Source organism: Zingiber officinale, chromosome 3B (genome assembly GCF_018446385.1).
Source record: "Zingiber officinale cultivar Zhangliang chromosome 3B, Zo_v1.1, whole genome shotgun sequence".
In the NCBI taxonomy this organism is placed as follows: domain Eukaryota; kingdom Viridiplantae; phylum Streptophyta; class Magnoliopsida; order Zingiberales; family Zingiberaceae; genus Zingiber; species Zingiber officinale.
This window is the reverse complement of record NC_055991.1, coordinates 130,811,935-130,832,624: the sequence shown is the minus strand read 5'-3', so window position 1 is coordinate 130,832,624 and position 20,690 is coordinate 130,811,935.

The window sequence follows — 20,690 nt, the reverse complement described above, 5'->3', positions numbered from 1 at the left end:
CGAGTGCAAGGCAAGGAGCTGGCTGCGAGAAGCTGTTCAAGGCGCCTTGGTGAACAGTGTAAGACGCCTTGAACAGATGAAGGCGCCCTGTGAACAGTGGAAGGCGCCTTGAATCTGTGATAAGGTTCAACCAGTTCGCCCCTTATCTCCGCGGCTGACTCGGCCATTCAAGGCGCCTTGGTGAACAGTAGAAGGCGCCTTGAACACCCTTTATAAGGGGTTTCGACCAGAAGCTCTCTTTAATGAACTCCAAGCAATCCTTACGCTACAAGCTGCTCTAGAAACGCCCAAAAGTGTTGTTACAAGTCCCCGACAACCCGGAGCTTCAGATTCTGCTACTTTATTGTTGTCGGTATAATTTATTTTAGTTCTTTCAATTGTAATATCTTATTGTACATTTTACGAGCTTATAGTTGTTGCCCACGGAAAGCGATCAAAGATCGCGGGCCTTCGAGTAGGAGTCGCCTTAGGCTCCGAACGAAGTAAAATCTCTCGTGTCTCTCCGTGTGTGTTTGTTCTTTATTCCGCTGCGTGTTTTTAAACTCCGATAGTTTTCCGATTTGAAAAAGAAATAGCCACGAGTGCTATTCACCCCCCCCCCTCTAGCGCGTCTCGATCCAATATATAAATCCTGGCATGTATCCTTGGCTGGCACCTCCCGACCTGTATGCTTTAATCCTTGTACACAATGTCGTAAGGCTATAAGTCCCGACCTGTATCCTTGGTAAGCACACTCCCGACCTGCACGCTTTGACCCCCTGTACACAATGTCGTAAGGCTATAAGTCCCGACCTGTATCATTGGTAAGTACACTCCCGACCTGTACGCCAGGTCTGTATATCGACCTACTTCTGTCTTCTGCTATCCATGGTCTGTATTTCCCGACCTGTACACCATATCTGTAAATCAACCTACTTCCGTCCTTGGTTATCCATGGTTTGTACATCCTGACATGTACGCCCGGTCTGTTCTACGCCAAAAACCTTTCCCTCCGCACTCTTACCTGGCCTGTGGGACCGGTCTTTAACTGTACCTGGCTTGTGGGCCCGACCCTTAACTGCCATCGAGGCTGGCTTTTGTCCAACCTGTACTTTTGACCCTTGACTGCCCCGTCACCGGAAGCTTTGACCCTCGCCACGCAAGCTTGACCTCTGACCTCCACGAGGGGTGGACTTCTGACCATCCCCTGGGTTTGACCTTTAACCACGTCAGCTGACTGACCCCCTTCTCATGCACCGTATCACAAGCCTCCCCCTCAAGTCTAGTCGAAGGAGGCTCAGTCTGACTGACTTGACCCAAGTCCCTTTGTTACCTGACCTGGTGCTCTCATCTCTTTACTGACCTGTTTCCCTCTATCTCCTTTAGAATTTCTCACCTTCCTAGTAGATAAGCTGCATGGTCGATATGTGCATGCTGATCCTTCGATTTTCGAGCATACCCTTTTCCTATAAATGCTGCACTATTCTCCACACGTTAATTCAAGTTTCGAGGAAATCCCTCCACCTTCTCCTTCCTTATAAAAAGGTTCGCGTACTCTTCCATCACCACTCGTACTTTTATCTCTACTTTCTTCCTACTATCCCCTTCTTGCTCATGGACCCCGCCAAGTTATCTTCTTTACGTCGCCAGCTGGCTCTTATAGAAAAAGCTTTGCATGACATGACACTAAGCAGGGACCTTCAGACCTCCCTCCGTAGGGAAATGGAAGAGCTTTGGCAAGCTACCAAATATAGAACTCGGGCCGAGATAGCTCTGAAGATGAAGGTGCAAGCAAACTTCCAGAGTCAGATTCATCATATTCTGTATCTGAAAATGAAACACAAAGACGAGGTGGCCTTGCTGAAAGAGGAGAGTCGGATAAAGGACGAGGCCATTGGCCAACTGTAGAATACCCTCGACCATGTCCAGAAAGAACTGGTTCGGGCAAGGGCTCATTTAGAAGGAAAACATCAGGTGTCTGAATCTGGCAGCAATTGAAGCTCCTGATAAATGTTCCTTTTTTAATGAAATGAAACATGTTTCCTGGATGTCGTTTATTATCATGCAGATCTGTGTCACCTTGTTTTCGCATCACCTGTATTTCTCCAATATTTCTAATAAACATGATAACTTACTTACCCGGTTTTCTTCTTATATCTCACCATGATGAATGGGAAGTCCAGACGCTTAAGAATATACCAGCTAGTTTTCATATTTAGCAGCATAAATAATGGGGATATAGTTTACTGACCAGTCGAGCGCGGGAGTATGTTTTGTTGTACTCTGTCCGAGCGAATGTAAAGGGTATTGACCGAGAGAATCGTTACACCGACCTAGACGGTCGTTGGGCGTGAGAGCAATGCTCACTTATAACTCGTACTGGGGCGAGAGTCTGGGACAACCGACCGGGAATGTCGTTGGGCGTGAGAGCAGTGCTCACTTATAACTCGCACTGGGGCAAGAGTCTGGGACAACCGACCGGGAAGGTCGTTGGGCGTGAGAGCAGTGCTCACTTATAACTCACACTGGGGCGAGAGTCTGGGACAACCGACCGGGAAGGTCGTTGTACGTGAGAGCAATGCTCACTTATAACTCGCACTGGGGCGAGAGTCTGGGACAACCGACCGGGAAGGTCGTTGGGCGTGAGAGCAGTGCTCACTTATAACTCGTACTAGGGCGAGAGTCTGGGACAACCGACCGGGAAGGTCGTTGGGCATGAGAGCAGTGCACACTTATAACTCGCACTGGGACAAGAGTCTGGGACAACCGACCGGGAATTCTTAGGAAAGCCCACTCGGGAAAAGATGCTGTCGACCTGGGGGTGTTAGAGTGTATACTAAAAGCCTAACTTTTGTAAACATTTATTTTTGAAATAAATGAATCACAATGGTCAATATCTACATTTATTTGTTAAATGTAATTGTTCATTTAATTTATATAGTAGATAACATGGTGTGTGGTGTCACACACAGAAGATCATGTTATCAGCTCTTTATAAATTATAAACAGTTGCTCATGACTAAGATGGAAAGGAACAAACCATTAGTATAGTCGTAGTGTAATTAGGTATTAGTTTATCTTGACTAATAAATTACACTAGTACACTCTAAGTGTACTGAGTATGACCATTTTAGGTAAGTTCTTTTTGTACTGACTTAATAAAAGAACTAGACCTTAGTTATTATGGAAGTGTGTGCTCTTAATCCTAATATAATAACAAGCACGTATATTTAGTATTTATTTCTTTGACTTATCAAAGGGTGAGATTTAGTTTGATAAATCAATAAGCTCGATAAGTTGGGAAATGATATTACTTATAGTGTGTCTTGTTGATTATAGAAGGAATCTGTGTCCTAGTTATCTAGGTTGAGAATGTCCCCAAGAGGAGCTCATAAGGATTATCATGTTAAACCCTGTAGGTGGACTTAGTCCGACATGATAATGAAGTTGAGTGGTACTACTCTTGGAGCTAGATATTATTTAAGTGAGTTGTCAGTAACTTACTTAATTAGTGGACATTCGTTATCTTAAACACAGGAAGACTAACACACTCATGATGAGAAGGAGCTCATAATGTAATTTGAGATTGGTGCGGTAGTGCGATAATAACTCTCTAGTGAAATGAGTTATTATTGATGAGCTTAAGTTGTGTGTTCGGGGCGAACACGGGATACTCAAGCTCATCAGAAGGTCAAAACTAATTTCTCCTCTAGGTCCCTGTCGTAGCATCATTACAGCCTCAAGTCTATCCAAATATAAGGCTCTTCTTGGTGTCCAAGAAGTGGGTCGGTCCAATGCTTGGTGACCAAGCAAGGGCCGGACACATCCTCTTCTATAGGGGCTGACCCTTTGCTTGGTGACCAAGCATGAAGGGGCCCGCCACAATAATTCAAAAAGAGATGGTTGTTTTGAATTTTTAAAATCTTCTCTTTGTAGAAAACTATAAGTTTTAAAAGAGAGATTTTAATTTTTAAAACTTTCCTTATTTGAATTAGGTCACATGTTTAAATAGAGAGTTTAAAAGATTTTAAAACTTTTCTTTTTTAACCATCCTCATGGTTTAAGAATAAAAAGGAAAATAAGTTTTAAAATTTAAATTTTCTATCACCATGTTAAAAAAGGAAATTTTATAAGAGAAATTTTAAATTTTAAAACATGATTTTAGTTTTTAGAACTTTCCTTTTTTAACTCTTACTTTAGGAAAGAGAGCTTGTAAAATTTTATAAGAATTTTTCTTGTAAAATTTTATATAAAAATTATTTATTTCTCTCCTCTTGTGGGGGCCGGCCAACCTTTCTTGGTGCCCAAGCAAGGTGGTCGGCCATATTAAAAATAAAAATCATCATCCAAATTGATTTGTGATTGATTCAATCAAGAGGAAAGAAAAGGAAAATTAAAAGGGAAAAGGAAAAGTTAGAGGAAGATTTTAATTTTTGTAAAAATTCTTCCCTTATTTTCCTTGGGCAAGTAATATAAAAGAAGGGGTGAGGAGGCCTCATGTTACAACAATTCTTATTCTCTTGCTTGGAGATCATCAAGTGGTCGGCCCTCTCCCTTTCTTCTCTCTTTTCCCTTTTGCTCTCTTCTCCTTGTGGTGGTGGTAGTGGCCGGATTTTACAAGAAAAGGAAGGAGGCTTTTGGGTGGTGTTCATCTTGGAAGATCATCACCCACACGACGTCCAAGGCGAGGCGAGGAATACGGCAGAAGATCTCGAGGTCATTAGCATACAAAGAGAAGGTATAATTAGCAATTGTTTTTTGCATCATGCTAGTTTTTCAAATTTGATTTCGAGTTTGTGTTTTTCTTCTTTTGTCGAATTTGTGATTCGATTGTTCTTTTTGGTTAACCTAGAGTTATTTAAGGAAATTAAATATTATCTTTCCTTAAAAGGCTTTGTCTAGGCGGTGGTGGTTGCTCCCATATCCAAGAAGGTCATGTGCCTCACCATGCAGTCCTGGAAGCCAATTTAGAAAATTAATATTTAATGAAATTAATAACATAGGTCGATTTGAATCACTAGTGTTAAGTTCCGCTTGCGATTCAAATCTAAACCATTAAGAACAGATAAATTAAATTTGGAATCAATGATGTTAAGTTCCATCTGCGATTCCTAATTTAATTTCTAAATAACACAATTAGGTTATTTAAGGAAAGGCTCGACACTTGTACAAAAAAAATTTATACAGTGGAACCGGTACATTTTCCTAGGATTAACCAACAATTGGTATCAGAGCTAGGGTTTGCCTCTGTGTGTTTAGAATTCAATTAGATTATACACATATCATACATAATTTAGGCAGGATAGTAGTAGGATGTGCTAACTCTTTGGTTGTAGGCTCCAACTATTATGGCATATAGATATTATGTGTGATTGGACCCTTGGACATGTTAAGGTCATTATTTTGTGTGCATGATTGTATGTAACTAATATAGTAGGAGCTATATTAGCCCTAGGTTTTAGAATTTTATTTTTCGATCTAGATTACATGTACATTCCATTTATGGAATATAGGATCGATATATGTAAAATTCTATATTTATCGTGAATCGTATCTTTGCGAGGCGTGGTTCTATTGGAGGACCAGAGGCGCAGCGGAATAAGAAGCAAGATAGATGCGACAATTCGACCCGATGGTGGTGGCTAAAGATGGCAGCAGCTAGGGTTGGAGCACATGAAGGACAGTGATAGAAAAGTTCATAATAGTTGGAAAATTAATTTCCATTTTTATTGCTTTTATTTACTGTGATATGTGTGTGCATGTGATGTATGCTAGCATAGGTTAAAAATCCTCATTTTAAATAACTAAGTGGGAGAGGGATTTTAATAAATCTCGCGGTCTCCATTACTGGTTTGTAAGTGATGCAAATAAACTTGTGCGTTGGCTCTGAGTGCCTTCCTCCATATCGGATGAGTTTATTTGCGGATCACTAGATCAAACTTCCATTTTGGATGACTATAGGAAATTAATTAAGAGCGTGTGATCTTCACCATCGGAAGGGGCACAATCTTATTAATAGACTAAGTGTCAAGTAATGGTTTACACTTAGGCACTTCTAATAGTATCCTCCCCATCGGAGTCACTGCTATTATTTGTGTGATCAAAGAAAACCAACTATTAATTATTTGTCATAGGTTGACAAGATAATTAATGGGTAAAACCCTCCTCTTACAAATGCTCAATTTTGTATACGTCCACACTATCATGGCATGCAAAATTCACGGTGTTTAAGGTGTTGATAAATTTAAATAATATTATTTGAGGAATCAATGTTATTTTAAATTTAGAATCTTGACCATAGTTTATTTTGTGATTCTTAGGATGACTTTCAACCCACTGGCCATCATACTGAAAGAGAACAGACTTACTGGTCCAAACTATATAGATTGGAAAAGAAATCTGGACATTGTCATGACTGCTGAAGGCTATAAGTTTGCACTATCAGAGGTCTGCCCAGATACGCCTAATGGTGATTCTACCCCAGAGGAAATTGAGTATCATAGAAAATGGAAAAAAGCTGATGAGATGGCGCGGTGTTACATTTTGGCTTTAATGTCAAATGTATTGCAACATCAGCTTCAGGACTTACCAACAGCCTATGATATAATGAACAATCTCAAGGAACTTTTCGGACATCAGAATCGGGCTGCTAGGCAAGAGGCAATGAGAAAATTGATGACAGCCACCATGACTGAGGGGACTCCCGTTAGGGACCATATCCTCAAGATGATGGCATACTTAAACGAAATACAAGTGCTTGGAGGGGAAATTGATGGGGAAACCCAGGTCGATATTATCCTCCAAACGCTACCCAGAAGTTTTGAGCATTTTCGCCTGAACTATAACATGAATAAAAGGATGTATTCATTGGCGGAACTACTGACAGAACTTCAGGCAACCAAAGGGTTATTTCGTCAACATTCTCAAATTCACTATGCTGAAAATGGTTCTACTTCTAAACCGAAAGGCAAGAAGAAGAAGAAACAAAATGGCTCAACAAAGAAGGTGAATAAACCTCAGGGCACAGGACAAAAAGTTGGAATGAAGAAACCGAAGGGTAAGCGCTTCATTTGCAAGCAGACTGGACATTGGAAGGCAGACTGTCCTCATAGGAATCAGAACAATAAAGGTATATCTCATGCTCTAGTAGTTGAAACATGTTTAGCGGTGTTATCTACCAGCACCTGGTGTTTAGATACGGGAGTCACTGATCATATATTCAATTCTTTGCAGGGGTTTCAGGAAACCCGACGATTATTTGATGGAGAGATAACCATCTACATAGGGAATGCTACTAAGGTGGCGGTTGTTGTAGTGGGAGACGTCTACTTATCTTTTGATAGGAATAGAAAATTGGTTTTAAGAAATTATCTTTATGTACCCAGTTTTAGAAAGAATTTAATTTCAGTTTCTAAACTATATTTGAATGGATATTCTGTTTCCTTTAATAACAATGTGGTTATAAAGAGAAATAAGGTTATTATCTGTTCTGGTACATTAGTTGGCAATTTATATGTTTTAAATCCAATTTCTCCCACAAAGCAACAAATGGAAATTAATAACACATCTTCTAATTCCAATAAGAGAAAAGAACCTTCGGAGATGAACCAAGTGTATCTTTGGCATCTAAGGCTTGGTCATATTAACTTAAGTAGGATTCAAAGGCTTATAGCTGATGGAATCTTGTGTTCATTAGAGTTGGAAAATTTTCCAACATGTGAATCTTGCTTGGAAGGTAAATTGACCAAGAGGCCTTTTAAGGCCAAGGGGTATAGAGCCAAAGAAGTGTTAGAACTAGTTGATTCTGATTTGTGTGGTCCTATGTCTATCCAGGCAAGAGGTGGTTTTAAATATTTTATCTCTTCTATAGATGATTATTCAAGATATGGATACATTTATCTAATGCGCCGTAAGTCTGAGCGCTTTGATAAGTTCAAAGAATACAAGGCTGATGTGGAGAAACGTCTAGGTAAAAGTATCAAGATACTACAGTATGATCGTGGTGGTGAATACCTCTTAGGAGAGTTTAGGAATTACTTATCAGAAGTCGGGATTCAATCCCAGTTGTCCGCACCTGGTACACCCCAACAGAATGGTGTGGAAGAACGAAGGAATATGACTCTTATGGAGATGGTTAGATCGATGATGAGTTATTCAGAATTACCAAGTTCGTTTTGGGGATACGCTCTGGAAACGACAACGCACATTCTGAATTTAGTACCTTCTAAATCAGTATCCTCTACTCGCACAGAATTATGGAATGAGTGAAAGCCCAGTCTAAGACATATTCAGATTTGGGGTAGTCCAGCACATGTGCTGAAACCGGATGATGATAAGTTAGAATCTCGTACGAAAGTTCGCGTGTTTGTGGGTTATCCCAGAGGAACGAAAGGAGGTTTATTTTATAGTCCTAAAGACCAGAAGGTCATTGTTAGCACCAATGCCCAGTTTTTAGAAGAAGACTATATAATGGATCACAAACCTAGTAGTAAAATTATTCTAGAAGAACTTAGAGAGGGCATGTCTACTTTAGTACCAACAGTACAAGATGTAGTACCACAAGAGACTGCAAAACGTGTCACACATGACACACAACCACAGACAGTGCCTCATCGTAGTGGGAGGGTTGTAAGGCAACCTGAGAGATTCATGTTTTTTGGAGAGTCTACGGACTTGATTCCGGGTAAACATGAACCTGATCCCCGGACACATAACGAAGCACTTCAAGATATAGATGCAGTATCTTGGCAAAAGACAATGAATTCTGAAATAGAGTCTTTGTATTCTAATAAAGTCTGGGAGCTTGTAGAACCACCAGATGGTGTAAAAGTTATCGGATGCAAGTGGATCTACAAAAGGAAAAGAGGGGCAGATGGGAAGGTAGAAACCTTCAAAGCAAGGCTTGTTGCGAAAGGGTATACTCATAAAGAGGGAATCGATTATGAGGAAACTTTTTCGCCGGTAGCTATGCTAAAGTCTATCCGGATACTCTTATCCATTGCTGCTCATATGGATTATGAGATTTGGCAAATGGATGTCATGATAGCTTTCCTTAACGGAAGTCTTGAAGAAAATATCCATATGAAGTAACCAGAAGGGTTCATTGAAAAAGGCAAAGAGCATCTAATGTGCAAGCTGAATCGGTCTATTTATGGACTGAAGCAAGCTTCAAGATCTTGGAACATCCAGTTTAACGAAGTAATCCAGTCATATGGATTTATTCAGTGCCCGGATGAGTCTTGTGTATACAAGAAGTGTAACAGAAACGTGGTGGTATTTCTTATACTATACGTGGATGATATTTTGTTAATTGGCAACAATGTCAAAGTGTTATCGGATGTAAGGGTATGGTTGTCCAAACAATTTGATATGAAGGACTTAGGAGAATGTGCACACATTCTTGGGATCAAAGTCATAAGGGATCGCAAGAAAAAAAATATTGTGCCTATCTCAAGCTTCATATATAGATACGATCCTTGATCGTTTTAGCATGCAGAACTCTAAAAAAGGTTTCTTACTTTTTAGGCATGGAGTTATTTTATCTAAAGAGATGTCTCCAAAGACATCAAAAGAGATAGAGGATATGAAGGCAGTTCCTTATGCTTCAGCTGTGGGAAGCCTAATGTACGCAATGTTATGTACGAGACCTGATATCTGTTTTGCCGTGGGCATGGTTAGCAGATATCAAAGTAACCCTGGACAAGGACATTGGACTGTTGTAAAGCATATATTAAAGTACCTGAGAAGGACTAGAGATTATATGCTAGTTTACCAAGCAGACGATTTGCTCCCTGTGGATTACACGGATTCAGATTTCCAATCAAATAGGGACAACAGTAAGTCTACATCAGGTTATGTGTTTACTTTAGGAGGTGGAGCCATTGCATGGAGAAGTATTAAGCAGAAATGCGTTTCAGACTCAACCATGGAAGCTGAGTATGTGGCAGCCTCTGAGGCAGCCAAAGAAGCTGTATGACTTAGGAACTTTCTAATGGACTTAGATGTGATTCCTGTTTTGCCCAAAATTATTACAATCTAATGTGATAATAGCGGTGCAGTTGCAAACTCGAAGGAACCACGAGCCCATAAGGTAAGTAAACATATAGAGTGCAAGTACCACCTGATACGAGACATCGTCAAGCGAGGAGAAGTTGTCGTCGCCATGATTGCATCAGCAGATAACCTGGCAGATCCTTTCACTAAGGCCCTTCCGGCAAAGGCTTTTGATCGGCATGTGGAGGGGATGGGAATCAGATGTATGGCAACAAATATGGCAGCTTAGTCTTTTAGTATAAGTGGGAGATTGTTAGAGTGTATACTAAAAGCCTAGCTTTTGTAAACATTTATTTTTGAAATAAAAGAATCACAATAGTCAATATCTACATTTATTTGTTAAATGTAATTGTTCATTTAATTTATATAGTAGATAACATGGTGTGTGGTGTCACACACAGAAGATCATGTTATCAGCTCTTTATAAATTATAAACAGTTGCTCACGACTAAGATAGAAAGGAACAAACCATTAGTATAGTCGTAGTGTAATTAGGTATTAGTTTATCTTGACTAATAAATTACACTAGTACACTCTAAGTGTACTGAGTATGATCATTTTAGGTAAGTTCTTTTTGTACTGACTTAATAAAAGAACTAGACCTTAGTTATTATAGAAGTGTGTGCTCTTAATCCTAATATAATAACAAGCACGTATATTTAGTATTTATTTCTTTGACTTATCAAAGGGTGAGATTTAGTTCGATAAATCAATAAGCTCGATAAGTTGGGAAATGATATTACTTATAGTGTGTCTTGTTGATTATAGAAGGAATCTGTGTCCTAGTTATCTAGGTTGAGAATGTCCCCAAGAGGAGCTCATAAGGATTATCATGTTAAACCCTGTAGGTGGACTTAGTCCGACATGATAATGAAGTTGAGTGGTACTACTCTTGGAGCTAGATATTATTTAAGTGAGTTGTCAGTAACTTACTTAATTAGTGGACATTCGTTATCTTAAACACAGGGAGACTAACACACTCATGATGAGAAGGAGCTCATAATGTAATTTGAGATTGGTGCGGTAGTGCGATAATAACTCTCTAGTGAAATGAGTTATTATTGATGAGCTTAAGTTGTGTGTTCGGGGCGAACACGGGATACTCAAGCTCATCAGAAGGTCAAAACTAATTTCTCCTCTAGGTCCCTGTCGTAGCATCATTACAGCCTCAAGTCTATCCAAATATAAGGCTCTTCTTGGTGTCCAAGAAGTGGGTCGGTCCAATGCTTGGTGACCAAGCAAGGGCCGGCCACATCCTCTTCTATAAGGGCTGACCCTTTGCTTGGTGACCAAGCATGAAGGGGCCCGCCACAATAATTCAAAAAGAGATGGTTGTTTTGAATTTTTAAAATCTTCTCTTTGTAGAAAACTATAAATTTTAAAAGAGAGATTTTAATTTTTAAAACTTTCCTTATTTGAATTAGGCCACATGTTTAAATAGAGAGTTTAAAAGATTTTAAAACTTTCCTTTTTTAACCATCCTCATGGTTTAAGAATAAAAAGGAAAAGAAGTTTTAAAATTTAAATTTTCTATCACCATGTTAAAAAGGAAATTTTATAAGAGAAGTTTTAAATTTTAAAACATGGTTTTAATTTTTAGAACTTTCCTTTTTTAACTTTTACTTTAGGAAAGAGAGCTTGTAAAATTTTATAAGAATTTTTCTTGTAAATTTTACATAAAAATTATTTATTTCTCTCCTCTTGTGGGGGTCGGCCAACCTTGCTTGGTGCCCAAGCAAGGTGGTCGGCCGTATTAAAAATAAAAATCATCATCCAAATTGATTTGTGATTGATTCAATCAAGAGGAAAGAAAAGGGAAAAGGAAAGGGAAAAGGAAAAGTTAGAGGAAGATTTTAATTTTTGTAAAAATTCTTCCCTTATTTTCCTTGGGCAAGTAATATAAAAGAAGGGGTGAGGAGGCCTCATGTTACAACAATTCTTATTCTCTTGCTTGGAGATCATCAAGTGGCCGGCCCTCTCCCTTTCTTCTCTCTTTTCCCTTTTGCTCTCTTCTCCTTGTGGTGGTGGTGGTGGCCGGATTTTACAAGAAAAGGAAGGAGGCTTTTGGGTGGTGTTCATCTTGGAAGATCGTCGCCCACAAGACGTCCAAGGCGAGGCGAGGAATACAGCAGAAGATCTCGAGGTCATTAGCATACAAAGAGAAGGTATAATTAGTAATTGTTTTCCGCATCATGCTAGTTTTTCTCTTTGTAAGAATTCTAAATACAAGAGGCAATTAGATCTTGTTTTTCGAATTTGATTTCGAGTTTATGTTTTTCTTCTTTTGTCGAATTTGTGATTCGATTGTTCTTTTTGGTTAACCTAGAGTTATTTAAAGAAATTAAATATTAGCTTTCCTTAAAAGGCTTTGTCTAAGCGGTGGTGGTTGCTCCCATATCCAAGAAGGTCATGTGCCTCGCCATGCAGTCCTGGAAGCCAATTTAGGAAATTAATATTTAATGAAATTAATAGCATAGGTGGATTTGAATCAATAGTGTTAAGTTTCGCTTGCGATTCAAATCTAAATCATTAAGAACAGATAAATTAAATTGGAATCAATAGTGTTAAGTTCCGTCTGCGATTCCTAATTTAATTTCTAAATAACACAATTAGGTTATTTAAGGAAAGGTTCGACACTTGTACAAAAAAATTTTGTACAGTGGAACCGGTACGTTTTCCTAGGATTAACCAACAGGGGGTGAGTTCCCAACCAAGGATTGTTTGCAGGGAACACTTTGACCCCGTCTGCAGTCGAGAAATATACAGTATCAGACGTAAGTGAAGATAAAAATATTAAAACCTTACTCAACCCTCTGGAAAATGACGCAATGCAGCATTGCAACATTCCAATTTGTCTCCTGCCATTTCATTCGCCGCTTCCCGAGAAGATCGCGTGGCTGACGCTTCTGTACGCCTACCCCCTCTCATGATTTCCTTATCACGTCTATCATTAATACGCTTCCTAAGGCAACGACACATGTCCCACGTCTTTATTGATTACGTCGTATGACGCCGCCTGCTCAATTCTTTTTTGTACACTACTTCCCATAAGAGCATGTCGTTCCTTGATCGGACGGCGCTGGGCGCTATACCCAAAAAGATACTCGGTTCATCTTTTGATATTCTCTAGGCAAGCCCGCTTTATAAGACCTAAAGGCAGTCCATTGTCGTTGTCTTAGCGCTTCGACTACCTTCGCCTCCTCGCTGTTCTGTTGTCCCCGGTGCCTTAGCCATTCCCCTTTTCGACCCCCCACGCCTGGTGCTCTTCCTCCTCTCATCTGATTTCTCCTTCAACCCTCCTCATTTTGATAATGGCGGACGGTAAGGCATCCTTCTAGTACTCTTATTACATTTCTGACCTAGATAACCATGACTTGTCCCTGATCCAGTCTAACCTAAAACTTAGCGAAGAATATGAACTTCGACTCCCCACGCCTAACGAACATCCCTCATCTCCTCCCAAAGGCTTCATGACTGTTTTCAAGGACCAACTACTAGGAGGCCTTCATTTTCCCCTCCATCCATTCATCTCTTCATTAAGTCAATACTTTGGTATCTACCCCTCTCAATTCGCTCCCAATTTCTTTAGGGTTGTATGTGGCACCATCATTCTGTGTCGCGTATACCAAATCCCCTTAACCATCTAGCTATTCCATCATTTCTATTCCTTCAAACGGTCTGAACCAGGGGTATTCATGGTGCAAGCTAGACCCGGTTATAAATTCTTTTCTGACATGCCCTCTTCCAACAAAGGTTGGAAGTCTCATTTTTTCTTTATTAGATTACCTAAACCACTGATCGGGCCAACCCAATGGCACTTTGATTTAATCTTCCTGTGCACCACCATCAACCCTCCTGCCACGCCGCTTCAGAAAAAATCCGGGGCGTGAGCGTTCGCGTGTCCATAATACTATTGGAAGGCTTTTTGCACTCTTTCGGGCTCAGCCCAGTTTATGCATAGATAGGAGCTCCGTTAGGTAAGATCCTGCTTTCCTTCTTGCTATTCTTCGCTAACTGAGGTATTTCTCTTCCATTTTGCAGAGGTTGCTATGTTACGGGCCTACTCTTCAAATAAAAATCAACACTCTCTCATCGTTTTGAAAGCCTTGAGCGTGGAGCTTAAACAGGGCCTGGCCTCTTCCTCGCAGACTGTCCCTCCTGCACCAGCCCGGGCGAAGACCTCCCCTACACTTCCCCTGGAAGCTGCCCCTTTGGAAGACCTTACCATACCAGAACAGACCGAGGAAGAACGAGCCACTTCTCCCCCTCCAGCTAAACGACTACGTCTCCAACGCAAAAGGAAAAGAGTTATTCCCGCAGTCCAGGCGTCTCCTCCGCCTCTTCCTACCGGCCAGCATTCCTCAGCAACCTCCCAATCTTCCAAGGCTAAGGCTGTTACTCCTAAGCAGGAGACCATTCTGGAAGCAGATGTCCCTGCTTTGTCTCCAAGAATACCGACCCCTACTCCCGTTCGGGCTTCGTCTCCCGGGCTGGCCCCTCTTCCCGTTCAGGCTTCGTCTCCTGGGCAGGCCCCTCTTCCCATAGCGGACCAACCCGGGAGCTCTGCAACTCGGTCCGCCTCATTTCCTGTGGTCGCTTCGTCCTCTACCTCTCGAACCCGGGAGAGAATCCCCAAAAAGTACGCCTTCACCACTTCCTGGCGCCTGCCCTCCTCCACCGAGTCTGATGCCGAAGAAGAAGCTGCGGAAGGTGCCCCTCCTGCTGTTGGCCTGGTTCAGCTACATGGTGAGTTAGCCACGTCCTGGCGGTCAGGCAATCGACGATTTTGGAACAATCTGCCAATGGAAGGGTTGGACCAAGCCTCTCGCCAAATAATTTCTGTGAGTTTTCTTTTATCAGGGCTCCTCTTCTGAAACTACTTGTAACCCTTTCTTTCGTGTCTTCTGTAGGCCTGCTCTGCCAGTTTGAGTGAGATCCAATATGCCACCAATTTGCAGAGGGAGCATGAGGTGCTGAAGGCTCGCCTTCAAGAATTGGAGCTGCAGCTTACACCCTACGATCCGCTCAACCCAACACCCAGGGATTTGGCAGGGTATCTTCGGTCGATTGGGGAGTCTGCTGAGTCTGCCCGAAGCATCGCCCATGTAGCTTTTGACAAAATAAAGGCCTTAGAGGCGACTTTGAGGACTAGCGAGTCCAAGTTGACTTCTGAGGGAGAGTGACGTTGCTCGATTATGCCTGAATTGGATGAGAAGATGCCAAGCTGACCACTCTATCCTCCAATCTGAAGAGTCTATAAGAAACTCAGGAGACTCTTCAGAAAGACTTAGCAGATGTTCAGGCTCAGCTAGCTTCTAGAGCCGATCGGGAGAGAGCCCTCCAAAGTCGATGGGAGGCCAGTCAAGCCACAGTCGAATCATTGCAGACCGATCTTTTGAAGGCCCAGGAGACTACTTCTCAGAGTCAAAAAGATTTGTCTTTGGTCCGAGCCGATGCTGAGAAGACCCGGGCAGAGCTAGCATATCACCATGCAGGTGAGGTCGGTCGTCTGAGAGCGTACAGGCTATCCTATGTCACATCTCCTTTATTCTTGAGGAAGATGGGAGGTTTGATGAACCTTATGCTATGTTGCGGAGCGGCCGGCGGAGCTCGTCAACTATTTGAGCAGGGTCTGCTTCACTCCGCACCCTCGGAGAATTTCCTGGACACCGCTCGCCTGATGTGCGAGCTTCCTGCGGGGTCTTTTCCCTCCTTCAAGGAAGACGACGACCTCTTTCTCCTCCCAGCACCCTCGGCTGATGCCGACCCTTGATGTGACCCTGTAACTAAAACATTGTTGTCGATATTATATTTCGAAACTGTTGGATCGAGAAGCGCTAGAGGGGGGGTGAATAGCGCTCGTGGCTATCTTGTTCGATTATCGGAATCGTAAGAATTATCTGAGTAATTAAGCAGCGGAATAAAACAAAGTAAGCACACAGAGACAGGAGGTTTTTACTTTATTCGGAGCCTTGATCGACTCCTACTCGAAGGCCCGCGATCCTTGATCGCTTCCGGTGGGCAACAACTATAAGCTCGTTAAAAGATTACAATTATGAGTACAAATAAAAGCTATAAATATTATACCGACAACAAGAAATGCTAATTCTGAGGCTTCGGGTCGTCGGGCAATTGTAGCAGCACTTCGGAGCGTCTTTTGGAGCAGCACGTTGATGAAAGATCACTTGGAATTCGTTTGTTTTGAATTGCTGGTCGAAACCCCCTTATAAAGGGTGTTCAAGGCGCCTTGAAGGTTGTTCAAGGCGCCTCCATGCTGCCTGGTCTTCCGCGTGGATCAAAACTGACATAGTCGAATTTCATCCATTCAAGGCGCCTTATATCCCTCTCAAGGTGCCTTCCAAGGCGCCTTCTGCCTTCTCCAAGGCGCCTCCAATGGTGCTTCGCAGCCAGCTCAGCCTTTGCACCCGAGGCGCCTCCAAGCTCCATGGAGGCGCCTCGGACACTGTTCATCTGAGGCTTTAGGTTGCTCCTTTGCTCCTGCAAGATGCGTTAGTCCCAAACACTATCCTACAACACAAAGTTAGCACAATAAACATTATAAAAGAAGTATAGACAGTCTCCGGACTGTCCGAGTCTGACTTCGGGTTTCCAACCGGAAACCCTAGGTCGACCCGACGCCTACTGTTCCCTCTACGGGGAACGCGTCCTCACCTACTCCACTTAGGAGATTTACTTGTTGTCAGTCGATCCTCCAGATCGACTGGACTTTTGCTCAGCACTCGATGCTTCCAGACTTTCTGCTGGACATCCGCTTCCCCGGCTAGTCCAGTCTTTCACCTGGTTCGCGATACCAGGACTTTTCACCTAGGGTTACCACCCCCTAGGACTTTTGCCTGAAGCCATCGACCTGCCAAGACTTTCCGCATAGGATTACCACCCCCTATGACCTAGGGTTACCGCCCCCTAGGGTTTTCCCTTTGCCTAACCGCAGCTAGGACTTTCCTGAAATCCTCAAGTAGACTTGTTAGACTACAAAACATCTTAACTTTGAATTCTTTGCCGTTATCAAAACACGAGTTCGATCGTCGGATGCTTCCCGCACCAACAATCTCCCCCTTTTTGATTATGGCAACACAAATTCAAAGTTAAGTATACAAACGAATAGATAGACATTTTTAACACAGGCAAATCTGCTGAGTATAGATGAGCAAGGTAACTAAAGCAAATTTGCCCTAATTGCCCTATATTCTCCCCCTTAACTTTGGCTCCCCCTTAACTTTTGCTCCCCTTTAATTTTTAACTTGAATTTTATGTTTACATTTTTGCTACTCTCCCCCTTTGCCATAACTCAAAAATGGGCAATAACATGTGTTTGAATGAATTGTACATGATTAAGGTTAGCAATGTTCAACAGGGTTTGAAAGTTAATGTTAATTGGATTAATATTTTAAGTTTTTAGGACAAGATTATTCATTTAAGTTCAGTTGGTCCTTAAGTCCAAGCACAAGTCATGTTCACTAGATTGATATATTAGGTATCAGAGCCATAGAGAACAAAACATTCTTAACTAAAAAAAATCGAGTATCTTTTGCCAACTGTCTAACCTTTAGTTACTTGCTGATTGTCTATAGGACAATAGCTTTTACTAGGTTAGTCAAGTTAAGTTATTTTGGTCCAGATAGACTTGACTAGAGCTGGAGAACTTAACTTGATTAATGTTTATTGCATATTTAACGCTCATACTCATATTGATGCACAGATATAAGTATTCTTGAGTCCAGGCTATATCCTATGCATCTCACGCCGTTCTATGTTCTTCAATCACACTCAAGGTAAACCTAGGTGTTTGTGAGATGCTCTGGCTTAATTCTAGGGGAACATGATATCTAGGGGGAAACCCTAGGCTAATTCCAGAAATATTTAAGAATCTAGTAAAATTGGAGTTTTGAAAACCGTTTTTCCTAGAATTTGAAAAAAAAAATAAAAGAAATAATAGTAAGATATCTATTCTACCCAACACATTCCTATTTGCCTTCTAAGTCCACTGAACTCAAGTTCAGGTAAGGGTTTTGTAAAAATGTCAGCTAGGTTTGATTTGGACTCAACGTGGTTGAGTGCAATTTCACGTTTAGCTACATGATCCCTTACAAAGTGGTGTTTTACCTCTATGTGTTTGGTCCTAGAATGGTGTATAGGATTTTTGGTCAGATTAATTGAGCTGATATTATCAATAAAGATTTTAGTATTTTTATAGTCTAGTTGATAGTCTTTTAGTGTATGCATCATCCATAACAATTGAGATGCACATTCTCCTAGAGCTATGTATTCTGCTTCTGTAGTGGATAGAGCAACACATTATTGTTTTCTGCTTGACCAACTTACTAGGCACTGACCTAGAATTTGGCAGCTACCACTTGTACTTTTCCTATCTAACTTGCACCCAGCATAGTCTGAATCAGAATAGCCATAAAGGTCAAAAGTGCAAGTTCTTGGATACCAAAGTCCTACATTTAGAGTTCCTTTAATAAACCTCAGTATTCTTTTAACATATGTTAGGTGTGACTCTTTTGCACAGGATTGGTATCTTGCACACATACCTACTGTAAACAGTATGTCCGGTCGACTTGCAGTTAGATAAAGTAAACTCCCTATGGCACTCCTATAGTATTTTGGGTCTACAGGTTTTCCTTCAGGGTCAGAGTCAATGTTTATGTTGGTTGCCATTGGAGTATTTATAATTTTTGAATTTTCCATGCTGAATTTTTTGATTAACTCCTTAGCATACTTAGTTTGATAAATGTAGATTCCATCTTTGGTTTGTTTTATTTGTAAGCCTAAGAAAAAGTTGAGTTCCCCAACCATGCTCATTTCAAATTCACTTTCCATTAACTTAATAAATTCTTTTAGAAATTTTGAGTTAGTTGAGCCAAAAATTATGTCGTCAACATAGATTTGGGCTATAAAGATGTCTGTTTCTATAGTTTTCACGAACAAGGTCGGATCGATTTGACCTTGGTTAAAGTCTTTGGATATTAGGTAATTAGATAATCTTTCATACCATGCTCTAGGGGCTTGTTTTAATCCATATAATGCCTTTTTTAACTTAAATGCATGGTTAGGATAGTCTATGTCTTCAAACCCTGGAGGTTGGCTTACGTAGACCTCTTCCTTGATAAAACCATTTAAGAAGGCTGACTTAACATCCATTTGGTACAACTTGAACCCTTTATTTGCTGCATAGGCTAGTAACATCCTAATAGACTCGAGTCTAGCTACCGGAGCATAGGTTTCATCATAGTCTAAGCCTTCGACTTGACTAAACCCTTTGGCTACTAGCCTAGCTTTGTTTCTTATTATTTCACCGTGATCATCCAACTTGTTCCTAAAAACCCATTTGGTGTCTATTATTGATTTATCTATGGGTTTAGGTACGAGGTCCCAGACTTGGTTTCTCTCAAATTGTGCTAATTCTTCTTGCATTGCAATGATCCAGTCTGGGTCAGGAAGAGCTTCTTCTATAGTTTTAGGTTCAATTTTGGAAATGAGGGCAATCTGACTAAGGTTTCTATGGGATGACCTAGTTCTGACTCCTAGATTTGGGTCACCCAGAATCTGGTCAGGTGGGTGAGAAATACTTATTCTAGTTGGTCTTGGCTGTGGTTCAAGTACTGGTTTTTCTGTCTCATTAAGATTAGGTTGGATTTCATCATCTTCTGTAGCTCTTGGATGAATGTCAGCATTGTTAGTTATATTAGGTAAATTATTTTCTTCATCAAATATTACATTAGTTGTTTCTTCAACTTTCAAGGTGTTTTGATTATATACTCTAAAGGCTCTACTGGTTGAGGAGTATCCTAAAAATATTCCTTGATTAGATTTGGGTGTAAATTTTCCTAGGTAGTCTTTAGTATTTAAAATGTGAACTTTACAACCAAATACTTTTAAATAGTTTAGGTTGGGAATTTTATGATAGTAGAGTTCATACGGTGTTTTGTTGTGATATTTGTTTATTAAAATTCTGTTTTGAATATAATTTGCCGTATTTATTGCTTCAGCCCAAAATTGGTGACTTAACTCATATTCGTTTAACATTGTCCTAGCGGCTTCTTGCAGTGTTCTATTTTTACGTTCTACTAGTCCATTTTGTTGGGGGGTTCTAGGACATGAAAATTCATGTTGGTATCCATTTATTTTACAAATTCAAAATTTAAAATTAAAAATCAAATTCAAAATTTAAAATTCGAAATTAAATTCAAAATTCAAAATTAAAAATCAAATTCAAAATTTAAAATTCGAAATTAAATTCAAAATTCAAAATTAAATTACAAATTCAAAATTTAAAATTCGAAATTAAATTAAAAATTCAAAATTAAATTACAAATTCAAAATTCAAAATTCAAAATTCGAAATTAAATTAAAAATTCAAAATTAAATTACAAATTCAAAATTCAAAATTCGAAATTAAATTAAAAATTCAAAATTAATTTTAAATTCAAAATTAAATTAAAAATTCAAAATTAAATTACAAATTCAAAATTCAAAATTCAAAATTCGGTAAACCTATGATTTTCAAATTCTCCCCCGTGATCACTTCTTATTCTTTTAATTTTAGTATCTTTTTCATTTTCCATTAATTTGCAAAAGTTACTAAATATTTCATAGGTTTCATCTTTTGTTTTTAGGAATTTTACCCATGC